Source organism: Anser anser (genome assembly GCF_964211835.1).
Source record: "Anser anser genome assembly, chromosome: 3".
In the NCBI taxonomy this organism is placed as follows: Eukaryota; Metazoa; Chordata; class Aves; order Anseriformes; family Anatidae; genus Anser; species Anser anser.
Window position 1 is genome coordinate 99,899,277 of NC_139722.1, and position 9,643 is coordinate 99,908,919.

The 9,643-nt window shown below is 38.6% G+C and overlaps 1 long non-coding RNA gene across 1 annotated transcript; it reads left to right on the top strand.

Annotated features, from left to right (window-relative positions):
• The first annotated feature begins 741 nt into the window (after positions 1–741).
• On the top strand, positions 742–9,317 carry LOC310896353. Its single transcript, XR_014581416.1, has 3 exons — positions 742–2,596; positions 4,563–7,274; positions 8,487–9,317. It is a non-coding gene; the product is annotated as an uncharacterized lncRNA (long non-coding RNA).
• Positions 9,318–9,643: the final 326 nt, after the last annotated feature.

Below are 9,643 nucleotides of genomic sequence, written 5' to 3' on the forward strand. Positions count from 1 at the left end.
AGCAGCATAAAATCTTCAGTGATAAGGCAATATGTTTTAGAAAGCAGGGAGCATAAATTACCCAAATGTAACAGCGGACCTTTAAAAGGCAGTATTGCAGAAGTCATTTGCTGTACATGCACAACACTTTCTGCTTTGAGTTTTTCCTCATCTCTTCAATTTATACTCATTATTCTTACAAACAGAAACTATACTAACAAATTTTCACTATATGAATTCAAACCAGTGTGAAGTCATAGGCAAAGAAGCCTGTTAGATTTTTTTTTATATTTTTTTTCTAATGAAGAAACCAATCGTCCTCTACTGATAAAGCAAGAGGCTAATGCTATATCCATCTGGGAGCAGTCTTAGTTTTCTTCCTGTTGTACCCCCACTGAAACACATTAGATACAGCAGGTGCACAGGACTGCTTGGTTTTCTTCCTTTTCTCCAAAGGAAACCATAAGGGAAATATATTGCTAGTTTCTGTGGTGCCCTGTGAACTAAGGGAAAATATGCTAGTGAGTAGCTAGCAGGGACAGTACCTCAAGGGGGAGTGTATGGCACTGTGACCAGGCCCAGGCCCAGGCCCTGACCCAGGCCCAAGCCCAAGCCCAGGCCTTGCAGGTGCAGTAGTCCCTGGTCCCAGGGGGTTACACTGGGCCCTGCAGCCATGCCATGTACCCTGGGGAGCTAGCAGCCACCAGGGGATGATAGAGCTGTCTGTCAGTTGCGGCAAATCCACTAGAGGCCATTGTGACACAGAGTAAAGGGTGCCTGGCAGAGCGCTGTGCGCTAGTGCATCTCAGCCATCCTCTTCTTACAGTTCAAAATGATGAGTTAAGGAGTTTATTTAGCAGAGATGCAAGGGGTGATGACAGAGTGGAGAAGTGATTCCTCTGGAAGTTGCGAAATTTCCCATGTATTACAGAGGAAATTTTGTTAGGCAGAAGCATTGATTTTCTCATGTGATTTGTCCTATTGTAGCAATTTGAACAGGATGTGCAGTACTGTGCAATTATTTGAAATCCAGAAAAGCTTGCTAACTATTTCTTTTCCTATGTACTGTATTTTAGAAAAGCAGTTGCTTAAGGATTTTTGAGGAAATATTGTGATGGCAGTTAGAAGTTTGCACTCTCTCTTACTCATCCACGAAAATGGGAGCATAAAAGGATGATTTTTGAAGAATTATGTTTCTGCTAGGGTGTATGGTGCGATCTCAGAACACTTCAATTTGCTAGTAATGCAGACCACCCCCGCAACTGGAGAAGAGAAGAAAAGGAATCAAATCAGAGCACATAGAGCTGTCAGGAGGGTAAGACAATAGGGAGAATGAGAGAAAAAGATACATATATAAGGGGGCAAGGCTCCTCGCCACATGAGTCTGTACATGTGAAAGCAGACAAGGGATCATCTCTAACACCTGCCAGGCCTGCCCTCAGAAGAAAGATCTGAGGCATTTTAGTTGACATTTCCTTTTTTGTTTTGTTTTGTTTTTTTCCTGAAGCTACTTGAAGATAAAATGATCACATTTGATGAAATGTCATAAAGGGTTCAACCAAATGTAAAAAGAGACATCATCCATTGAAGAGAAAGTCCACCAAATTTGCATATTAAAATTAGTGAGATAATTCTGTCTTTTCTGTGTTATATACTGTCAAAACACACACACACACATTTATATGTATATGTATATGGAGACATATTTTAGAATCAGTATTGGAACTTTTAACATCTGCATGAAAAAAATACACTAGAAGGTCTGAGATGATGCGGTGTTTTTATGGCAAACAGATTGTTTCTTGTGGTGACAATATCATAAACATTCTTGTGTTGGAATTTAGGGAGCAATAACCCTAATAAGTCTTTCTCTGATCTTCCCGAAATTGGCATAAATCAGGAATGATTTCACTGAAGTCAACAGAATTGACAATCATGTATGTGGGTGCAGGATGAGGCTCTCAGTCTCAGGGGAAACATGAACATTGCCTCTCTTACTTCTCTTACCTGAAGCACCTGGAAACACATTCATGTGTGGAAAATACTAGTCTGGAAAACAGGATAGTTTCTTGCATGTCTGAAGGGACTGACACCACCTGTTTTTAAGGCTGTTCAACGACTGCTTATTGTGTGAGGGTGTTGGGAAACCTGGTCAGAGAGTAGCTGTCAGCATCAAGTCTAAAATTAAGGAAAGCCGGAAACACTGATTTATTACCCCAAAAAAGCAAATCTTTTATTTATGAAATGGAAAGTTTGCACACACATGTTTTTAGACAAGAATATTCTGAGGAGTATGTAAGAGAAGAGAGCAAACAAGGAATGCATGCTAGATAGGCAGGGGAGTTTAAATAGAAAAACATGAATTTAATGAATAAAGCATAGAACCTTCACCATAGGCCCTGTGTTTCTTAAGATTTAGAAAGCTAATATATATGAATACAGCCATATAACCCTCTGTTCAAAAAAAAAAAAGTGAAATAACAACAATGTAACCTCATCCCCTGTATTTCCTCATTTCCTTAGGGCCACGGTTTCAAAAGGTCTTAAAAAACATAGCAACAATGCATTCCAACACTTCCCTCTGATTATGAGAAAGCACCCTGCCCTCCAAGCCTAGGTAAGTGTTGACATGCTCAGTACCTCAAGCCCATTCCTCTATGAGTAGTCAGAGGAATGGGTCATGTGTGTGATAGGGTCAGGTCTTAATTTCAGCTTTTGGGCCTGGCCCAGCAAGCATTTAAAATGAGGCTCAGGGTTTGGTATTTTAAGAAGTTTCATGGTTTTTTTCTGGAATACTGTGTGGTACTTAGCACTGATACCAATAAGGTTTGAGGGAATTGAACTCTTTCTGCAGATTTGGATATTTGTCTGCATCTACAAGTGAGTACATTTCCTTTTAGACTAAAGTGCCCCCCCCCCTCCAAGTTGGTCTTTTAAATGACCTGTGAGGCCCTCATCCTGTGATAACACCATCCTGCCTTCCCCAGACATATTCCTCTATCTACACAGCAGTCTTGGACTCTTTCTAGGGTTATGCACGACCTCAGGGATCTATCAGCATGAAGCTTGCTGGAAGATGGATGGCTCAGAGAAAAGTGAGAGAAGAGTCAAACTCGGTTGGAAATGTTTAGCATTTCCATAGGGAAAGCTAGAAAAAGCATGAATAACTGACAGGAGCAGGAACAGGCATGGGCAGACCTCTAATGCAAACTCTGACTAAATTTGGAGATCCCTGTGGACCTCAGTAAACCACAAAATAAAAAATAAATAAATAAATAAATACACCTGTATTTTAATAGTGATCACAAACACCTCAACTTGTGTTAAATATTTTGTTCAAGATCCTTGGATAGATCTATAGGTATTTACCTTTGTTCTTTGAATGAGTAAACTAAGGCATGAGGAATCCTTTGGCATCTAATTTTGTACATATAATAGCTGCAGAGCTGTATCTATAATCTAGCAGCCCTGATCAGTGGATGACTCTTTCACTGTGCATCCAGAACAAACAAACAAGAAAACAAAAAATCACCTTTATTGCAGCAATATAAATCTAACCACGGTTTGGTGGGATTTTTTTATTATTATTTATTTATTTATTTATTTATTTATTTTGAAGATACTTGGACCTGTTTTTCTCTTGTCTTTGAATCTCCTAGGGAAAAATGAACACTATTAAAGTGCTGCCATATACTAAGTAGCTTCTGGAAACTAATATAATCTATTCCATTCCTTAATTTTAAAATAAGAGGATGCAAAAATTTTTTGAACTGCTGATTCATCAATTTTGGTTCAGGTAAACCCTATGAGGGATTTGGCAATGTTCATGATTTTGTAATAAATACTCAAAGTACTACTATCTAAAGAACCTCTCCCCAGCTAGGACAAAGCCACACCATCACCACAACATTTTGGTGACTTCAGCAGCACATGTTATGACAAAAATGCTTCAGGCTTGAGAGTAGTTACTTCCCTATTTTTTTTTATTGTCTCTTTGTGCAAAGAATATTTGCCTTTCTTCTTCTTCTTTTATGCACATGAAACAGAGTTCTTCATTACACTTTGCTTCAAAACTGCATTTTCCAATGCCTGGAAAATACTTCTTCCCAGCCCATGGTGTAGCTTTCTGGAGAACAGCTTTTTTTATGCAGTGAGTAGTGCATCATGCTTCAGCCATAATGGGAATGTGCACAGCTTTGTGAAGTTTCTCAGAATGACTCAAAGAGTGGAAGCAAATAAAAAACCACAGAGATATTTGTATTTTAAATGTGCTTCAAGTAACTGCATTATTACCACAGCACCTCCTAGGCTTCCCGTTTTTGTAGATTGCACATTGTCACCACTTCCTTAATAGCAGTATTTATTTATTGAAACTCAAGGGTTTTATTTAACACCTCACATAAAAAACACTTCTCCTTATCCAAGTCATTTAGGCCAACATCTCCAAATTTGGATGCCTGTAGCAACCCACCTGAATGCTTTTTTAGACATGTATGCAAGTAGCCTCATTGTTAAGAGAGTAAGCTGAAGCATTTGTGAAAACCATACGTCTAATTTCTTTGCTTGCCTGGCTTTGAAATTAGGCTCCAGCTCAACAGTGCAACTAAAACCCCAGGTGTGATACAAGAGTCCTGAGTTATGCCAGAGGCTGCAATCAGCACACTCATATAATTAAGGTTAAGAATAAACTTGAAAGAAGTGCTGAATATACGTCTTTGTTGCCTGCTACTGACGTACGTGGAACTGAGGTGAGTTTGCTGTAGCAGTGAAATCTGTGTGGTCATATCTAAGCATAACTGAAGGGCAGTTCAGGGCTTAATTCCCACTGATATCTTCCAGGATCCCAGCACTGGCTCTTAGGTTTGTAAATGGTAATGTGAACATTGTTGTGTGCTCAGTCATTGAACCCCAGAGCTGATGAAGGGAAATATTTTGGGAGAAACTGTGAGCTTGTTGGAAGCTTTCTGTGAGAAACACCAGCAATCTCTTCCCTTACAAAAGGAGAATGTGTCAAAATTACATCCATCAGCTTGGATGAAATGTAGCTGGGTTGGAGCTGTAAGGAAGACATGCAGCGGAGCCATGGCATGAGCTGAAAATCTGCCTCAGGTGACTGACAGCTGCCATGTCCCTGTACCACAACACTCCTGGTATGAGCCACGAACAGCAGTGAGTTAGGGAAGTGGCAAATTTTAGACTTGAATTTTGCAGGTTTAAGCCCCTGCCAAGCCCATAGTGTCAGCCAAAACCACAGAATTACAAAATGTGCCTTAACAGCAAACCGAAAAATCAATATGCCTTCCTCATTTTCCTGGAGCATGACAGAAAGCCCATTTAGTCAATAGCCGTCTTTCTGTCAGTCTCAGTGGACATTGTATAAATTCCTGATGGATAAAATTAAACAGATGGAAAATGAGGAATCTACTCCCACCCAGAGGGCATCTTTCTGTTCGGAGCTTCCTTGTGAAGGAAGCAAATGCATTTCATGCCAAGTAAATGAATAAAGTTGAACAAACTTGCATGTAAGACTTCAGTACCGATGCACATTAAGGATTTACCTACTTAAGTCCATTTCTGCACAGAAGATCAAGTAAGAGAATTCTGAAATGTAAACCTTTGTTTAATTGGTAAGCGGGCAAGACAGGAGTTGCAAACATAATGAATTAGGAGAGTCTGTATTGACAGCATTGTCAAAGTCTTCGTAACCATACTTATATGACCTAGATACTAAGAGCACTTATATAATAACACTGTGTTCAAGGAAACATTCACAGATTGAAGAGAAATGATAAGAGAGTAAATTATTTACACAATTTTATTCAGCCATCTATAATTGTGGATTATAATAAAAATAGGAGGCCAGATTTGATCTCTAAATGAAGGCAGTTCCATGGATCTGGCTTGTAATTTACAAATAATATATCTGAAGATAAATGACAATGTATGAAATTATCCATTGTTTGCAGGGATTACTGTTAATTCATGTGTATACACTTTCTTGCACTTTCCACATATATAAAGACGGAAGTTTTGCAGACCAAACCAAAAGTACAGTCTCTTGAGTCAGACTGTTTCTACCACTGTGTTACTGAAATTTCTAATCATCATCTCATGACAATAGTTTCAAGGGATTTATGAAAAAGTAGCAAAGAATACACTTTTCTGTAATTTACTATTTCCTGTAATTCATCATACCATTTTTTCCCCAAATCGTTTTGCCTTTTTTTCAGGAGTATCATATATCACAGCCCTACTGCTTGTGACCCTTTTTCGACTGATATTCTCCTGTCTTGGTGCATTGTTTTTTAATTACTCTTTCATTGCAAAAGCAACTATAAAACTAAAAGGCAAAACAAGAGGCAACTTGATAGGGTAGGATAGGTGACTAGAGGGCTATCTCTGCAGGGCTTTGTTTGGTTTACCCTCCCACACACACATTTAGTTACTTCGAAAATTTTAGTTATCACTGACTTAGTAAGTGAAATTCTATAGTCTGGGCTGCACAGAAAGCCAGACTAGATGGTCTGCTGATCCATTCTGGTTTTATGATACTTGAATCTACTTCAAATCTATTGAAACCACTGGCAAATGTTAAACATAGCCACACAGAGTACATTTGGAATGGATTCACCTTTGAGAACCATAACTAATGATGTTAAAGCAAAGCAAAAATAATAGTGGCAACACCAAAATAGAAACGAAAAGTAACATGTAACATAAGTGCTGGCTGTGGTAGGTGTCTACATTAACTGCTTCACCTATGAAGCCGATGAGAAGTGCCACAAGCTGTCACTTTTTGAGTGGTTTGTTTACTAAGCAAGAAGATGAGAAATAATGAGATATTTGTGGGTTTGGGTTGGTTTTTTTTTTGTTTTTTTTTTTTTTGCTACACATAAGTAAACAACAAACCACAAATTTGTGAGGGCAGGAATTATTATCTTCAGAGGGCTATCTGAACATACTGAAGGCAGTATTCCAGAGTGTATGAATTTCCACCTGTGGGTTTTGTTGTGTAGTGTTATTACCTTTATAACACAAGCCACTTGAACACAAAGGAAAGGCAATTCAGATTAGGATGCAATTTTTATGACACATCTTTGAAAAACAGACACTTTCGTAATGTATTTATGTGTACATAGAATCACCTTTCAGGATTCTCAGCAATTATTTGAGGAATGGCTACATTCTCAGTAATCCTTCTACAGTGACAGAAGATGATCAAATAAGAGGTTAGCTGGGAGCTGGAAACTGCATTCAGTTTCCAGCACTGACAAAGTCTTCCTGTATGACCCTGGGTAAGTCACGCAATCTGTTTAACACTCAGTTCCTCATCTGTGCTTTGAGTATGTCAAAAAATGAAGTATTTTTATTTGTGTGTTTCTCTCCCTGAAAAAGTATCTCTAATGCCACATCTGCTGAGTGCATCCTGATCCACAGCACATTCATTAATATTTTCTCTGTGAATCACACAATAAAAGTCAGTCTGAGTAACCACACTTCATCCACAAAATTTTTTAGCATCTTACATACGCCAACAAGGAAGCGACGCAGTCCTCAGCTCCCAGTAAATGAGCCCATGTACCCATGGTAGGTGGTAGCAACCTGATGAAAGTTTTACCAGTCATATTCCTGGTTTTATAATGAGGAAACGACTCTTAATTAGAGCAGTTCTAGGAAAGAGGAAGTGTTGTCAGACACGTTCTAATTACACAGCTAGTTGGAGGTAAACGTGAGAGAGCAACAGTGCTGTGAGCAGTATTCTTCTGGGTGAGAAAATACTGTTGCAGAAATTACAGCAGCGGCCTTCATCCAGCTTTACAGCTTCTGAGATGTCTATTTATAAAAAGCATATTGGAGCCATGCCACACAAGGTCTTCTCCTTGCCTGTTCTAAAATGTAGATAATAAAATGCACAGCTGGAGGAGCAATACAAACCTTCTTCAGAGTCACGCCTTGCCACCAGTCTTTTTGAGGAACAACCAGAATAGAAACAAAAATATATAAGGCCTTGACTGAAGGTGCTGTTTGAAGGCACTAGCAAGATTCCTGATTTGATGAATGTCATGAAATAGAAAACAAAAGCAAACCATTGAATTTCAAGTGCTGCTCAAGCCCTTTTTCTGTATTTAAAAAGGCAAGAACCAATTTTTCTCTATATTTCATGTTTTCAGGCATCCAGAGTTCTCTTGCTTGAAACTGTCTCATCTTCAGGATTATGTGACCAATATACAATGAGCACTTTTTTCTGTTTCTATTTAATTTGTGGAATTGCCTGAAGGGAGATCACAGTTTCCTCACAATTACTTCATGTTTTGTTTATTCTCTGAGCTGACTGTGAATGTCCTAAATTTGCTGACTGTGAAAGTCCTGTGGTTCTGAGCTGAGATCAGTCATGGGAGTTACATCGAAGAAGTGAGGGACTAATCCTGAAATGGAAACCTGTTGGAAGCTGAGTGCATCTCAGAGATTTTTTTTCCCTTTACTAACATGGCTTCCCACAATTATAGGTTGACTGATTGTATGGCATTAATCTGGTTGCACAGTCTTCATCTTCACCCCACAACCGAAACCTACTGATATAGACAGCCTCCAACCCATCTTAGAAGACCAGTGATATCTACCATAAATTCTTACATGAGTATAAGTAACATCTGGTACTATATTTATTTTCTACTTCTGTTAAAAAAAAATAAAAATTAAAATTAAAATTAAAATTAAAATTAAAATTAAAATTAAAATTAACCTATGCTTGTGTAATTATTCTCTCTTTGGTAGCATAAATCATCAATGACCTGTGTAGCGTAAGTGACTGAATTTCAAAAGGATTCATTTCACACACACCCTGGCACCCCTCCTACAGGCCTGTGTCTTTCTTCTGCCCAGGGGTGTCCACTCCCCTTATGCTTTCAAATTTTCTCACCCATAAAGGATCCTGATCCACCTCTTGGTGCAACAAGTTATGTTTCCAACACATTTGTGAGTACAGATATCTCCATTCTATGTCCAGTCAAAACCTGTGAGAGTCTCTAACCCAAATGAGCTCCTGTGAATAGTATTTTGCTGTCAGAAGGGCATGCCATACGTAGGGAGTTAGATCTGACTCACTGCACTGAAAGAGAGACAATTGTTTGCACCCCTAATACGCTCCTGAAGGCCTTAAAGAAGCACCTTGCTAAGTAGTAAAGGGCAATTGATATTCTGTCAGCATGGAGAGCTTCAAAATAAAAAATACCAGACTTTTATGCTTTTTCCATGTCCTTGGAACTTCAAGAGCTAAACAGATTCATTTCCTTTCATTTTGCATTCATATGATTGCTTTAAACATAGTTAGGATCAAATCTTTCCAACACTAATACCTAGAGCAAAACTCCCTCTTATTTTCATGAGACAAGGATTTGGCCCCTAAGTATTAGCCTCTAGGGAGGATGCATTGAAATAAACGGTTATTGTCAAAGCACATTGGAATTTAGAGCACATTTGTTGCAAAGATAGAAGCTCACTGGGGTATCTGATTGTCAGAGTCAATTTTATTTTCTGTACTGCACATATGCACATATTTGAACCTTGTCACGTGGCAAAGGGAAATACCTCATTAGATTTCACTAGGGTTTCTTCAGAGCTGTTTATGCACTACAGTCAATAAAGATATATTTATTTTGCTGTT